Source organism: Lissotriton helveticus, chromosome 6 (genome assembly GCF_964261635.1).
Source record: "Lissotriton helveticus chromosome 6, aLisHel1.1, whole genome shotgun sequence".
NCBI lineage: Eukaryota > Metazoa > Chordata > Amphibia > Caudata > Salamandridae > Lissotriton > Lissotriton helveticus.
In genome coordinates, this window is record NC_136067.1 from 234,815,092 (window position 1) to 234,829,431 (window position 14,340).

General features: G+C 47.6%; 1 protein-coding gene across 1 annotated transcript in view; it reads right to left on the minus strand.

The window, feature by feature from the left end:
• Nucleotides 1–14,340, minus strand: part of LOC144762241 (uncharacterized) — an 875,873-nt gene that overhangs the window by 262,397 nt on the left and 599,136 nt on the right. The window lies entirely within an intron of this gene.

The window sequence follows — 14,340 nt, forward strand, 5'->3', positions numbered from 1 at the left end:
CACTGGACAACATGAAACAACTATGTTGTTAATTTTTCGAAGATCTTGCACTATTCTAAATTTCCCACTAGGTTTCTGCAAACCCATAATCGGGGAGTTGCATGGAATTCCCACGATTTCCTTCAGTATTCCCTGTTGAATCATAGAGTCGATTACGGGTTTTATTCCTGCAATCGTCTCTGGGGTCAGTTTATACTGGGGCGTTCTTGGATATTCAGCATTTGATTTAACCATAATCTTCACTGGTTCTACTCCTTTGATCAGTCCTTTCTCTTCTCCAGTGAAGTCCCATACCTCTGAAGACACCGCCTCTCGTAAATCCCCTGGGAGCTCCTCCACTGTCAGGGTAGGATACAGTTCTATGCATGTTCTCGAATTTACAACTTTGAAGGTAGCGTCATCATCTGTAGTCTCTACCTCTACTCCCTGAGGTGTGCAGTATATTGTGCAGTTCAGTTTGCACAATAAGTCCCTTCCTAACAGACACACAGGACTAGAATCACATACCACACACTGATGTTCATCCGTGTAGTTTCCTATTTTCACTGATACTGGTTCCGTCAAAGGGCTATTCATTCTTTTATTTGCAACTCCTACCACCTGAATCGTTTCCCCCGACATTGGTAGATCTGGAACCACTGCCGATCTCAGAGTGGATCGAGTAGCTCCAGTATCCACCAAGAATGTTGTAGGACACCCTGCCACTTCTGCCTCAACGAACGGACCTCTTTGATCCACTTCTAGAACTGCCCCGAGGGTACAGTCCTCCTCTCTACTTACACGTCGTCCCGTCAATGGATCAACGTAGTAACACTCTTCTTTACCTGTAAACAAAGGCATCTGTCTATAGACCTTTCCTCCTGTCTTAATCTTTGCTGGCTGAGGGAACTGAGCTCGTGGAGCCGAAGTCCCCCCTTTGGCCACATTACTTCTTGACACTGTCACCCTTTGAACTGGAACTTCCTGAACTTCCTCCTCTAGTTCTATTTCTCCATTTTCAGGGTTATAGGGACACTCGCGTCTCCAATGTCCCACCTGGTGACACTGATGACACTTTGTCGTTTTCTTCAATGTAGCAAAGTCTATTCTAGGTCTCGGATTTTCCTCGTTGTCTTTATTCTGATTGTTTGATTTCCGTCCCATTGTCCCTGTTACCTGTTGCTGCTGTCCTCCCTTTCCAGCTGACTGCATCTGCACCATCATCAATTTCTCCTTTAATTTCTTTGCTTTGGACTCTATCTCATCACTGCAGTATCTTGCGTATCTCAGAATCTCATCCAATGGTTTGTTTTGCCAACAAATTAAATGCTGCTGAATCATCAGACAAATATCAGGTCTCAACCCCAAAACAAACTTTGATACAAACTGTCCTATATCCTTGGGGTCCATTACATCTAGTCCACTGTATTGTTTGAATGCTTTCAGCAATCGCTCATAATACTCATGGACTGTCTCCTTTGGTTCCTGTCTTGTTCGGTCTATTTTTACCCAATCTATGTCTTGTGGTGGCACCTTCTCCTTCAGCCATGTCATTACCCTATCGTATTTTAACATTACTGTTTCTGATGGTTCATTAGTACGAGTATCCCTTGCTGGTTCTGTAGTTGGCCACTCGACACTAACCTTGCATGCTATCCGCAAGTCTCCTGGGACCACAATGTCAAACAAGGTGTTCAAATCAATCCACAATACTTTTGAGATCTTCACAAACCTCTCTACCTGCTTGTACCACTCTACTGGGTTCTCCCTTAACTTCGGAAATGAGTTGGTAAAGGCAGCCAAATCTCCCCTACTCCAGGGTATGTGTACATAATTCCCATTCGCTATTTCTCGCAAAGGGAATGCCTCCATCTGCATTAGTCTTCCCTCCGGAGACATCACATTCGCACTCCGCCTGACAGTGCCCTTTTTCGACCACCTCTCTTCCCATTTGTCCAGATCTCTCCATGCTCTTATTCCTGTGATCAGTTCCCTTATGTGTGTTTTTAATCCAGTTGTCCTCCTCTCATCTAGGTCCTGATCTGAATAATGCAACCTGTGGTTACCCTGTAATGCCTTGGTTCTGGACAAATCTACCATATACTTGTCTGCCAGTTCAGACAGTTTCTCATGAGTTGCTCTGGCTTTTCGAGTGATGTCCTTTGCTATAAACAACAGCTCATCTTGTTCGTACATGTCAATCCTTTCTATCGGCACTGTACCATCTATTATCTCGTCCAGGTCAGATTTTAAACTGGACACTTCGAGTCTTTTGGCTTTTATTACAGCTTTCAATATGCCATCTCTAGAGAGTCTATTCACATCCCTCCCATCACAGCTCTGAGTCCTACGTCTAGGCTCAGGCGAGTTATGGGGAGTCCTCCCTTGCTCCCATCTCTCCAGGTCCCATGCAGTTCCATCCTCTCTGGGTGTATGGTGAAACACTCCTCTGTTTCCCATGATCACACATTTCTCATTTTGCCTGGTTTCTCCAGGTGCATGGTAAGACCTCCCGTTATTCCCCATCTCTTCACCATTTGCCGGTGGTCTCTGATCAGTCGGTACATGGCAAGACCCTTCACTGTTCCCTATGCTCCCACGACTCCAGTGCTGTACATTATCACTGGGTGCATGGTGAGTGCACCTAAACCTATCTCTGTACTCCTGGGCCCTTTGGTCTCCCTCATTTTGAATAAAACGAGATGTCTCCCCACACTCCGTACTTCTGCCCCTTTGCTCCTGCTCATTTCCTCTGTCTGTATGACGTATAACTCCTCTACTCTCCTGACTTTTACCATCCCACTCCTGACTGCCTTCGCTAGCCCCGCAATGAGATAATGTTCCATTGCCTCGACTTCCCCATTCTGCTTCTGCTCTTGACCTGTTGCTCTGTGCTTCTGTCGACGCATCCCATTCTCCCAAGTCAGCCCTCAACTCTTTGTAGGATTTCGGCCGTGGTCCCCTCAGATCCATCGGTCCTCTCTGACTCCCTTGCTCTGTTACGGGGCCCACTGCTGAATCCAATGGGGTGCTCCACGTTATTGGTCCTGGCAATTTCCTCCAGGCATTGGTCGAGTTATTCCTTCCTTCTATCTCAACTCTTTCCCTGTCTAGCTGTACCTGTTTTTCCTCTCTCGCTTTTTCTGGGCTATAAATCGACCGTATAGGACCTATGGTAACAGGTACTTGAAGAGCCTCTGGCAATCTATGAGACTCAACCCTTTCCGTTGCTGGCGTCTTCTGCACCACAAACCTTCCAACTACTCTCTGTACAGGACTATGTTGAGGTGTCTCCTCACCTTTGGTAGGTACCCAATCCGCTATAGGGAGTGGCCTGTTCTCTTCTATGTCAACCCTACCTTCTTTTGGGAGCCCCGTACCTTCTGTCTCCCTATTGTCCGGAGGTGGTCTATCTATCAACAACCTATTTATGAGGCCGTCCTCCAACTCGCTCTCATCATCCTCTTCCATGGGTCTCTTTCCACCCGTAACCTCTCTCATGGGGTACAACGTATCCACCTCAATCACCTGTACTCTCCACTTCTTGGCTTCTGCATCCCATATGGCATCTTGCACTGCCCTCACTGATCGCCGTACCCTTTCCTGGCGTCTGTTCTGACTCCTGTCGTGCGCCGCCCTAATCCATGCATTAAGCGCCTCAAACTGTGTTGGTCTAGGCAAAGGTCTCAATGAGGACATAACTGCTTTCAACTGATGTAACACTTCTAATCTAAACGTTCCATATTTTGGAAAAGTCAGTTCCTCATTCCCCTCTGTAATCTTACTCCAAGTCCCAAGCCACAGTATAGTATGCAACCCAACATTCGTTGCCATATAGTGAGCTGGTGTACCCTCCGGCGGTGCCTCTTCCCCGCAATAAGATTCTCTTCTTTTTCTCTTAAAAATCCCTCTCAAACATTTAAAACACTTCATGTTCAAAATCTACAAAATTTCTATTTTCTCCGCGTTTGTTTTACTTCCTGATGAAAATCCACCAATCTCAGCGCGGTTTTTGCTAACTGGCCTATCACTGCGCGGCTCTTTGCTGACGTCACACCAACTGCCCTATCACAGCGCGGCTTCACACCAACCGGCCTATCTCAGCGCGGCTCTCACTGACGTCACTCGTCCTCCTTTTGCAGCAGTTCCCCTCCTTTCTCCGCTCGTCTCCCGGTCATGCATGCGTCCCATTCATACTCTGGAAAATGATTACTTCCGACCAAGCGATCACTTTCCTTGACTGTACGTCCACAGTCTAACTGTAATTGTCACCTTAACTGACGAAATGTCTTTCCGTGTACGTCCAGACAATCGCCTTCTCTGATAGGTTACTTGCACACGGTAACTTTTGACCTGCGTCCGTTACCCACACACTCACTCTTGCATTCCCCCTATCGGTCCTGCGGGCGATCAATGGTACCTCAGGACCCCCTTTTCTCTGGTCGACAACTACTCTGGATGTTCGATACACCCGAACCACTTAAGCTCTTTCCCCGAACTTAAGATTTTCACCAGTTCACCGGTTCCCCCGTTTCCCAGGTTACCAGTTTACCAGTTTGCCAGGTTGCGCGCGCTCACAACCCTCTCTCATTCACACTACAGGCATTCAACTCCGCATGACATTACAACACAAATACAACACAAAACACCGCAATCTGTCCACGCATGACCCTTGTTATACTCACTCTCGTCCGATTCTGCTGCTTTTCTCTCGCACCGTCAGCACCCTCTTCGGCGGGCCACCTCTCGATCACTAGGGACCTTGGGGTAAACTTAACCTAGTCTAGATCTCCTTCCTCAAGAAGGTAACCATCCTCACTCTGCTACCAACTGTTAACGCGGGATTTCTGGTCTATAGTTATAGGCCTAGATCCCAACTCAGGTCGACTGAACCGTTGGTACCTGTCATTGAGTAAAAGGCAATCCACTACCAGGTTAATCCGTTAATGACTTACACCACTCTAAAGAACCACTTAAGCTTAAAAGGTTTAAAAGTTTATTACAAAGCCAAACTTAACTGGAGATATAAACATCTCAATATAAGGTTCAAAAGATATACGGGTATCAATACAAACATGAATTTTCTAAATGCTCTTAGTCGGCAAAAGAATATTACCAAAACCAATTCAAAAATCATCAAAGTTGCAAGAATAGACACAAGCTGTAGCTTATGAGTCATTTACAGAAAGGAAAGAAATCAGATTAGACTGTCCCTACACTAGACTAAGTGACATCCCTACTTAGCAAGATCTTAACCTAAAAAGGTGTCAGCAGTGGTGACTTCCAAAGAAGATCACACACTCCCGCGCTCTAGCAGTCAGGAGGACTGGCTAGAGACTGATGCTGGGAAGTGCTTAAAAGGAGGTAGGGTGAAGGATCCTCCTGTTTGGCGAGCGCTCACTCTCTTGTGCTCGTGTGCTGAGTATTTTAAATCTCCCGTTTTTGTCTTTATTTTAATTTTAATTTGAGCAGCGTTTTTCCCTGTTTTTAAAATTCCCCTGCACGCATACTTGCACAATAATTTGTGTCCCTCTCCGCTACTTTGGCGGGCCGGTCCCTCGCGCTTTAGATTTTCGGAGCGCCATCTTGGGTAGGTTGCAGGAAACGCTGGACACTCCCGCGCTCTAGCAGTCAGGAGGACTGGCTAGAGACTGATGCTGGGAAGTGCTTAAAAGGAGGTAGGGTGAAGGATCCTCCTGTTTGGCGAGCGCTCACTCTCTTGTGCTCGTGTGCTGAGTATTTTAAATCTCCCGTTTTTGTCTTTATTTTTATTTTAATTTGAGCAGCGTTTTTCCCTGTTTTTAAAATTCCCCTGCACGCATACTTGCACAATAATTTGTGTCCCTCTCCGCTACTTTGGCGGGCCGGTCCCTCGCGCTTTAGATTTTCGGAGCGCCATCTTGGGTAGGTTGCAGGAAACGCTGGACACTCCCGCGCTCTAGCAGTCAGGAGGACTGGCTAGAGACTGATGCTGGGAAGTGCTTAAAAGGAGGTAGGGTGAAGGATCCTCCTGTTTGGCGAGCGCTCACTCTCTTGTGCTCGTGTGCTGAGTATTTTAAATCTCCCGTTTTTGTCTTTATTTTTATTTTAATTTGAGCAGCGTTTTTCCCTGTTTTTAAAATTCCCCTGCACGCATACTTGCACAATAATTTGTGTCCCTCTCCGCTACTTTGGCGGGCCGGTCCCTCGCGCTTTAGATTTTCGGAGCGCCATCTTGGGTAGGTTGCAGGAAACGCTGGACACTCCCGCGCTCTAGCAGTCAGGAGGACTGGCTAGAGCTCCTCTTAATTGAGGGCGATGACGCGCAGCGTGTTAGCGCAGCGTGTTTGCCGCAGCCACGCCGGAGTCACGCCAGAGTCCAGCCCTTCTGCGCCCGTCCGCGCTGAGGCCGGGCTGGACGGCTGGACTACTGGCCAATACAAGGTAGGCGCCCCTGTCCTGAAATATACCTCAAAGGAGGTACTGCGGCTTAAGCCCGCTCCTGCCCCATGCTCACACCGGTACAGACCTGAGGATTTTTTGACACGTCCTGGCTGTGCGTGCTTTCTGAGGGATGCGGATGAGCCTCAGCGCTCTCTCTTTTCTGCTCCCCCGGAGCCCCGCCCTTCATTAACACCCAAAAATCCCAGCGAGTCTTGTCTTCTTCTCAATGCTCGCTCGCTCGTAAAGAATAATATTGTATTTAAGGAACTGGTTTTAGATAAAACACCTTCTTGGGTTTTTATTACGGAGACCTGGGCTAAAGATTCTTCAGGCCCTGATTTGGTCGAAGCGGTTCCTGAGGGCTACTGCCTAACTCGATATGACAGATTAGGCCGTGTTGGCGGTGGTTTGGCTATTTTGTATCAGGACAAATTCCACTGCCATACTATACCCCTTTCTGACCCCAAGGATACATTCCAGGTCTTATATTTTTCCCTCTCTGATTCTGTTAATCTTGCATTTAATGGCATCTTGGTTTATCGCCCCCCAGGCCCAAGAGCAGGATTTGGGCTGAAATTGATGCAGGTTTTGGAACCCTATTTTGGCCGACAAAATCTGACCATTCTAGGTGATTTCAATTTCCACCTTGAGCTATTGGAGGCTCACGATACTATCTCCCTGGTAGAAACAATGTCAGCCTGTGGACTCACCCAAATGGTGAACGGCCCTACCCATCGAGCGGGGCACACGCTCGATGGCATCTTTTCTAACGACCCTAGGCTGACTGTTGCCAACCCCTTCCATCTTTCTTGGTCGGACCATCTGGCCGTTCCCTTCAATATGATGTATCCCACACAGGGCTCTATTAGAAGGGTCTCGAGCACTATGGAAGTGCGAAGGAACCTCAAAAAGATCAGGGAAGACTCCTTCCATCCATGGACATCTAGTCTGTCCATTCCTCGGGAGGCAGATACCCCCACAGCGGTCTCTATATTTGAAAACACCGTTGCGGAGGCCTTAGAGGAGTTGGCTCCTGCAAGGTCTTGTTATTCTGCTAGGAAACGACCTTCAGCTCCCTGGTTCTCTGAACAGCTCCGGCTTCGGAGACAGGAAGTAAGAAGGCAGGAACGCTCGTGGCATTCTAGCTGGGCCCCTAGGGACAGAGAAGCCCATAGGGTCCTGCTTAAAAATTACAAACTGGAAGTCATTAAAACCAAGCAGGAATATTTCACGGCACTCACTTCCTCACTGTCCTCTCCTAGAGAACTCTTTAGGATTGTCGATTCCCTTACGGCCCTTCAGACACCGGATCCTGTGGTTGCCTCCCAGGACCTGTGTAACAAGATAGCTGCTTTCTTTCAGGCAAAGATCGCCGATATCTATGCTGCCCTGGAGGTCCAAAAATCTCTGACCGCCGTTCCTTTGCTGCCGGCTCTTCCTGAGCCTGGTGTTGTTGAATCTTCTCAACATCAGGATCTGATTTCTTTTCCTCCTCTTTCTTGTCAGGATCTTGAAATCCTGCTTGATAATACCAAATCTGGCTCTCCGCTGGATGTCTGCCCGCTAAAGATCCTCAAGCAGTGCAGAGAATCTCTCCTTCCTCCTCTGGTTGACATCATGAACAGAGTGATGAAGGAAGGCATTTTTCCCCAGCAGTGGAAGAATGCTGTAGTAAAACCGTTGCTTAAAAAGCCTTCTCTGGACCCTGGGGTGTTAAAAAAATTTCGCCCCATCTCACTGCTCCCGGCTCCCGCAAAGATGCTCGAAGCCCACCTGAATAAACATCTGGCTGCATTTGTGGAGAGCTCGGGCTGTTTGGATCTCTCCCAGCATGGTTTCAGGAGGGAACATAGCACCGAGTCTGCCCTCACCATAGTGCTGGATACCATCCGCACTAGAGTTGACGAGGGTCAGACCTCCCTCCTGATCCTTTTAGATCTCACAGCGGCCTTCGATACCCTGTCCCCCGTGGTGTTAACATCTCGCCTGAGGGAGATTGGGGTCCGCGGGCCTGCTCTGGGACTTCTGTCCTCTTTTCTCGACCATAGAGAACAAAGGATAATGCTGGGATCGTTTCTATCTCCATCCCTGTCTGTGCAATGTGGGGTCCCTCAAGGGTCAGCGCTTAGTCCTACCCTTTTTAATATCTATGTGACCCCCCTTGCCAGACTCATTAGATCTTTTGGGATGGAGGTAGTTTCTTATGCGGACGACACCCAGATCCTAGTCTCTCTCTCCCAGCAAGTTACGTCAACTGCTGCCAATTTTAGATCTTGCATGGAGGCAGTTGGCCAGTGGATGATCCACAATTCACTAAAACTGAATGGGGAGAAGACAGAGGTGATGGTCTTTGGTGGAAAGGAAACGATCTGGTCGGCGGAGTGGTGGCCGAACTCGCTAGGCTTATGTCCCGAGCCCACCTCGTCAGCAAAAAACCTGGGAGTTATGATCGACCCCAACCTTAGTATGTGCCAACAGGTCAACAGGACTGTTTCGACCTGCTGGGGGATTATCCACATTCTAAGGAAAATTAGGCACTTTTTGTCACCCCAGGCAAGAAAGCAACTTGCTGTCGCTCTCTTGGGCTCGCGACTGGATTACTGCAACGCGCTGTATGCAGGACTGAACAAGAGCGATCTACAGCGCTTGCAGGTGGTCCAGAACGCGGCAGCGAGATTTGCTCTTGACCTACCGAAACGTGCCTCTGCCACCGAAGCCCGAAAACAACTCCATTGGCTTCCCGTTGAGTACCGGATCCTTTTTAAATCCATGTGCCTGGTGTATAAAGCTTTAGCTAAATCCTGCCTTACAAGCATGGGATCCATTCTTTCTCAGCATAAACCCAGTAGGAATCTTCGTTCCAGCCATAAACTTCTTCTTTCTGTACCTCGTGTCAGAAAAGCAAGATGGGGAGGTAAGGCCTTTTCCTCCCTGGCACCTAAATGGTGGAATGCCCTTCCCTTGGAAGTGAGATCCCGTCCCTCTCTGCAAACTTTTAGATCCGCGCTAAAAACTCACCTTTTCACACGTGCATACCCGTAGTGGTGCTCTGCAAATTTTGCTGATTGATTTTGATAGGCGCCTTGATACCTTCGGGTTTAGTCTGCGCGTTATAAATTGCAAAATAAATAAATAAATAAATAGTCTTTGTTTCAAAACGATGTCTCGCAGTTCCCTATCTGCCTACCCATCCGCTCTCTTAGGTTCCTCAGATCATCTGCCTTAACTCCACCCAGGGGTGCTGTCCCTAATACAAAATCACATTTACAATAGAAACGCCCTTTGGAGACACCCCTTAGAGACGCCCCTCACGTGGTGTTGGTTCTGGTATGTTCCATGCTGGTACTCCTCTGGGCCCATCGTTAGCGTTGACCTTGCTTCCCAGGCTCCTCTCCGGCAAGACGGTACCCCCAGGAAATTCCTGAAGACTCCTCCAGGCCTGTGCCTGGCTCTCTTGAACAAAAGTCTATTCATCACTCTCTTGATTAAAACCTCCTCGCACCTGCAAACAGACACTTGTACTGTGGGCCCCAAATTCCGTCCTCCAACATATCTTTAAGTCTAAACCATTCGAACAGGCTCCACAGTTTGTGCTTAACACGACCTTTCTCTAACGAGCACATGCAGATCAAAAGAAAAGACTTTGTCTATTCAGGCCTATCTAGAATTACATGAACGGGCCTGTGCACTCTGTAAAACATTTAATTCTTCTAAACAGCATTCTAACTTATTACACACTATGATTATATGAAACGTTTATAAAACAAATTCAGTTCTAGGATCAATAATACTTTGAATTACAATAACATTGAAATCCACCATCGTATAGGAGTGTAACAGCATCTTGTACTCTACGTGAACTGCCATGTGGCCTACACATTTCTACGTTTAGCAGCATTACATTTCCCCTACAACAGCCACATAACATGAGATTTCAACATCATTCTAACATCTCTACAAACATCTACATTAGCTTTTCACACTTGATATATATGTATTCTATTTTAATAAGACACTATTATATATTTTCACTCTATAGATTCGACACTCTTATATAATGTTTACTAAACTAATACAACGTGCTTGTAAATATGGTGCAAATATTTTTCTTGATTTGCGCTCTCTCAGGGGCATGAGAGAGTGAGGCGGAAACTGAGGAAGAGTGGAGAGGCCAAGACAGTGAAGAGGCAGGAGAGAGTGAGGCGGAAACTGAGGAAGAGTGGAGAGGCCAAGACAGTGAAGGGGCAGGAGAGAGTGAAACAGAAATAGAGGAAGAGTGGAGAGGCCAAGACAGTGAAGGGGCAGGAGAGAGTGAGACGGAAACAGGGAAAGAGTGGAGAGGCCAAGACAGGGAAGGGAGAGGAGAGAGTGAGACAGAAATAGAGGAAGAGTGGAGAGGCCAAGACAGTGAAGGGGCAGGAGAGAGTGAGACAGAAATAGAGGAAGAGTGGAGAGGCCAAGACAGTGAAGGAGCAGGAGAGATTGAGACGGAAACAGAGGAAGAGTGGAGAGGCCAAGACAGGGAAGGGGCAGGAGAGAGTGAGACAGAAATAGAGGAAGAGTGGAGAGGTCAAAACAGTGAAGGGGCAGGAGAGAGTGAGACGGAAACTGAGGAAGAGTGGTGAGGCCAAGACAGTGAAGGGGCAGGAGAGAGTGAGACAGAAACAGAGAAAGAGTGGAGAGGCCAAGACAGTGAAGGGGCAGGAGAGAGTGCGACAGAAATAGAGGAAGAGTGGAGAGGCCAAGACAGTGAAGGGGTAGGAGAGAGTGAGACAGAAAGGAAAGGCACATGGCGAATTGCGAACAAATGTGAACATTAACAATGCAAAAATACAGCAAAGCAAGGCAAAGTTGTGGTGTGCATGGACCTACACTGCATGCAGCTCTGCCACACCCAGGAATACCCTCGCCCAAAGAACAAACTACAGGAAGAAGCTGCCTCAGCCATGTCTGGAGGATGTAAGAAGGGGTCGACAGAAGGCCATTCCTGGCGAGGCAGCCATTGTTCCAGTGTCGTCCCCTTTACATGGTCAGTAGGAGCAAGTGGGAGGAGGGAGTGGGAGAGGGGATTGAGATAGATCAAAGCCTTTACTGTGATCAGTGGGCGCAGGCTGCCAGCGGGAGGGAACGAGCATATGGCGAGTGGCGGGGGAGTCTGGTGCGAGGCGTGGGGGTCGGGGGAAGGGGAGCAGGCATATGGGGTGTGAGTGAGGCCAAGCGCGCGCCTGGGGAAGCTTGAGCATTACCATGAAGGTTTATGTGAAAGACCAAACCTTAGCCAGCCTTTTTGCAGGTCTCTTTAGCAGAGGCGGTCTTATGCAAGAGACCTGACAACAAAAGACAAAGGGTTTCTGAAGGTTCAGATTGCAATCTTGGAAAATTGGACAATCTGCCCACGAGCATCGGCAGGCATGAGAGAAGAAACTGCCCACAAAATTGACAGTTGTCTAAAAACACAAAACGGTTTTCTAGGTGTAGTGTATGGACAATCTGCCCACGAGCATCGGCAGGCATGAGAGAAGAAACTGCCCACAAAATTGACAGTTGTCTAAAAACACAAAACGGCTTTCTAGGTGTAGTGTATGAACACAAAGAGGTAGAGTGTCTAAAAACACGGAAAACAAACGGTTCTGTAGTTACAGTCCCCAAAGGGTTCAATACTTATTGAGGGTGAGAAAATATAACACACAGTGGAGACAGGAGACATGCCAGTCTAAAAACACAAAAGGTAGAAGCTTCTATAGACAAAATATGGGTCTAAGCAGACAGATGCGAACGGACCACACTCAAAATGCATAGTTAAAACGTGGAGCATTTTAGTTTATGAAGACTATGGTGATTTTTTTTTTTACAAAGCTAGACAACAAAAACGCAGCATATACGCACAGCATGTGTGTTGAAGGGTGTGTGAAAGCACCGACTGCACGCCTGTTTAAAGGTAACGTTGCTGCATTTGTGTTGAAGGGTGGTGGAGGCCGGAAGCAAGTACGGGCTATTGTGCCGGAGACTTCCCACGTGATGAGAAGTGAAAGAAATCAAGCTACATTCTCGGAGAGCAGCGGGGACTAGTCTGGAAAGCCTGAACACAAAGAGGTAGAGTGTCTAAAAACACGGAAAACAAACGGTTCTGTAGTTACAGTCCCCAAAGGGTTCAATACTTATTGAGGGTGAGAAAACATGACACACATGCCTCATTGGAGACAGGAGACATGCCAGTCTAAAAACACAAAAGGTAGAAGCTTCTATAGACAAAATATGGGTCTAAGCAGACAGATGTGAACGGACCACATTCAAAATGCCTAGTTAAAACGTGCAGCATTTTAGTTTATGAAGACTATGATGATTTTTTTTTTTACAAAGCTTGACAACAAAAAAGCAGCATATACGCACAGCAAGTGTGTTGAAGGGTGTGTGAAAGCACCGACTGCACGCCTGTTTAAAGGTAACTATGCTGCATTTCTGTCGGAGGGGGGTGGAGGCCAGAAGCAACTACGGGCTATTGTGCCTGAGACTTCCCACGCGATGAGAAGTGAAAGAAATCAAGCTACATTCTCGGAGAGCAACGGGGTCTAGTCTGGAAAGCCCCTGGCTGCACAGAGTGCACATTCAGTGCTTGCTGCACGCAGACTTCAGGCTGTTAAATTAAAAGTCACGTTTTCTATTAACTCGCATGGAAGACTTGAGAGAATGCCATACCTGCTGCAAACTGTGTGCATCTCGTCAGGCTAAAAATAAAAGCGGCTGCCAAGTACAGTGGAGAACATTGTATGTTTACATCAAAGGAAACTAGCATCAGAGAGCATAAAAGGAGACACGGCCTGGCGGCCGTGAAACTGAAAGTATGGCCGGCCGGCCGTAAATAATTAGGGGATGAGAATTGCGCTGGGAGGAGAAATGCAGAGCGCACGCTGAGAAGCTTGTGGGAGGGAGGCTCCGTTATCTCACGTATTGATGTGTGTGACATGCCTATGTTTTTTGGGGACCGAGTGATTTGCTAATAGTTGATAGGGACTACATCTCCCATGATGCATTGCTAATTTTAAACAAAACATGTTCTGGAGTGGCATTCTTGCAGGGGGATTTGGGTTAGGGAGGGGAGACAGCATGCTGTGCATGCATCTTACCTTGTCTGTTGGATGCTGTTGCTGAGCTGTCCCCGTCCCCGCGGCCACTGACGCTCTCTGGCTGGAGGGTGGACTCAACCATTTGCTCTAGGGCAGTTAGAGCAGGCACTGTGGAGGTTCCCCCGCCTGTCTTCCTCGCTTGTTTCTGCCGGTCAGCCACCCTCTCCTTAGCACGCTTCCTCAGGTCATACCATTGCTTTTTTAAGTCCTCAGTTGTGCGATGTGTGATGCCAATCGCGTTGATCTTTTGCTGGATCACCAGCCAAATCCTCCTTTTTTTTTGCCTCATGGACGTGCAGAGATCTCTTGCCAAAGAGCTGGTCGTGGCCTTTTTACATCTTCCTCTATGAGGACCTCCAACTCCCTCTCACTAAACTTATGCTTGCGCTTCCTTTCGCCAGCATCCCTCCCCTTCTCCTGTGAGGCCATGGTGCAGTTCCTCTGTGTTAGCTGGGTGGTAGCTGTGCAGCTCCTGTGTTCTTGCTCCTGCTCGCTGTGTCTCCAACAGCTACCGGATCAGTGCAGCAGCATGGGTGTGGCCACTTCCTGGTTGTGAGGTCATTAGGAAGCACAGGATTGGCATATTCGCCAATTACCGATTTTTTTAAATAACGATTCGCTAATTACGGAATCGGTATTACAGAATCGGTGATACCAATTCAGTAATGGGGAATTAGTAATTTACCGATTTGTAGGAAATCACTAATTTTTAACGATTATTAAAGAATCTGTATTTTTTACCGATTTTTTTTACCTACATCGGAAATACTGAGTTCTTAATAGCGATTCGGTAAAAATCGATATTAAGGACTTG